Below are 2,323 nucleotides of genomic sequence, written 5' to 3'. Positions count from 1 at the left end.
AAACTTGAACACTGGCAAATTCACATTACATGAGATAGATAGATGTGTTCAACAGCAGGCAATCCTACTACAATTCCACTGAAGGTCAAAAAGATAAATGTTTGTAACAGGGTATTAAAAGGTTGGGATAATTTTATGATGTGTAGGTAACACAAGCTAAGACAATAATCAAATCTCATGCATGAAAAGGCAAAAGCTAATTGCCGACAAGGTCAGGTGGAGCTTTACCTCTGTTTTGATTTAGCTGAGCATGAAGCCATATTAAACACACAAAGTTGTTTCTCACAGTACAGAAATCAGCTCCAATAGCCACTACTAAAGAGATCTTTAGATACGAAAAGAGTCCTATCATGACTAGCAACTACTATTTAATGAGTACATACTATGTTCCCAGGCTCAGTGCTAAGCATTTTATTCATGTAAATTTATTTAATTTTTACTACAAACCTATTAGGTGGTTATCACTGATATCCTTACTATTTCAGATAAAAGCAAGACTTAAAAAAAATTGAAGTTCCCAAGGTCACATACTCAATACAAAGAAATGGGTTCCAAGTCAGGTCTATTTGGCTACAAAGTTGGTATTTTTTTAACCCAATACATAATTCATACAGCATCAGAGATCATAACTAATTTTATGCCAAGTATACTGTTAGTGATCAATGTTGTCTCTAATAAAACCTCTCCATTTTGCAGATGGAGGGCTGAAATAGGGCTGGTTATTCCTTTCCTTGGGTTATCTAGAAAGCAGTAGCTTGCATGAATTAAGTCTTTCTGCTCACTGGACTCCAGTCAAAACATATATTCTTTCTTTTGACTGACTACTGCCAGCAATTAATTTATATCCTCAAGAAAATAATCTGATTGCCTTATCTTAGATTGTATAGCAGAAAATGCTATTATTAGATAAGATATTCTACAGAACTATGAAAAATCTCTATTCCAGAGAATTTAACTTGATTCCATCTTCTGAAAGTGAGTCTCACAGGTTAGCTAAATTTTGGGTGAATCAGAACTTGATGATCAGCATATATCATCCTGGCTCTTCATCCTAACACAAGAATCAGGGACAAAATGTATTGACTACCACTGCTCATATGATTCTTATCATAATAAGAGCATCTCTACAGCTAGAGACATGTCTCTCCCCTCAAGAAAGAAGAAAAAAGCTTTTGTATTCTGTGGAGCAAACTTTAGCAAAACCTTAGAATATTTAATTTAATCTTTCTGAGACTTGTCTTTGCATTTTGAGTAAGAACAATACAACCAAGTTCAGAATTATAGGGAGGATTCATCTATATAAATAATCAAGGACGACACATGATACATAGTAAAACAATTTGCTTTTATTTTCTTCTTTTATTTAGTAAAGAATTTTGAATTTGCTTATGAAAATGATCTCAAAAATATTACCTCTTCCTCCTTCCTCTGATCATGTGAAGAAAAATCTTTATAGCAAGTTGAACGTTGTAAAGGACTTTCAAAATTAACACCTTTGAAATATTTGGGTTTGCCAATAGAGAACAATTTAGCAACATCTAAAAACTTAAAAATTCAAATACTATTTGATCTAGCAGTTCCATCTATGGGAATATAACCTACAGATAAGTAATATATGTACAAGGCTATTCATCACAGCATTAATTTCAAAAGTGAAGGAATTTTTTAAATCTAAATGTCCATCAATAGAGGATTGGTTATATAAATTATGGTATAAATTATGATGCACAGTAATCAATACAAGGGAAAATATACAATTAGACAAAATTCCAGGATATATATATATGTGTATATATATACACATGTATATACTTTTTCTTCAGTTGTAGATAAATGCAATATGTATATTTATTTTATGTGGTACTGAGGATCTAACCCAGTGCCTAACACGTGCAAAGCAAGCGCTTCACCATTGAGCCACAACTCCAGCCCCCAGAATATATATATATTTTAAGTATGGAACTCTTCATGAATTTGCATGTCATCCTTGCACAGGGGCCATGCTAATCTTCTCTGTATTATTCCAATTTTAGTATATCTGCTGCTGATGCAAGCACCCAGAATATATTTTAATGGAGAAAAGTAGAGTATAGAATATTATAGCCAGATATAGTAGCACACACCAGTAATCCCAGTGACTCGGGAGGCTGAGGCAAGAGGATCACAAGTTCAAAGCCAGCCTCAGCAACTTAGCAAGGCCCTAAGCAATTCAGTGAGACCCTGTCTTAAAATATAAAAAGTGAAAGGGATGTGGTCAATGGTAAAAACACTCCTGGGTTAAATCCCTGGTACTAAAAACAACACAAAACAAAAATCCAAAGAA

General features: G+C 33.7%; 1 non-coding gene across 1 annotated transcript; it reads right to left on the bottom strand.

The window, feature by feature from the left end:
- Positions 1 to 1,950: 1,950 nt before the first annotated feature.
- LOC144372471 (U6 spliceosomal RNA) lies at positions 1,951 to 2,053 on the bottom strand. Its single transcript, XR_013432471.1, has one exon. It is a non-coding gene; the product is annotated as a U6 spliceosomal RNA (small nuclear RNA).
- Positions 2,054 to 2,323: the final 270 nt, after the last annotated feature.

This window comes from Ictidomys tridecemlineatus, unplaced genomic scaffold (genome assembly GCF_052094955.1).
Source record: "Ictidomys tridecemlineatus isolate mIctTri1 unplaced genomic scaffold, mIctTri1.hap1 Scaffold_108, whole genome shotgun sequence".
Lineage (NCBI taxonomy): Eukaryota > Metazoa > Chordata > Mammalia > Rodentia > Sciuridae > Ictidomys > Ictidomys tridecemlineatus.
Note: the sequence above shows the minus strand (reverse complement) of the source record. Positions and strands in the feature narration are given on the sequence as shown.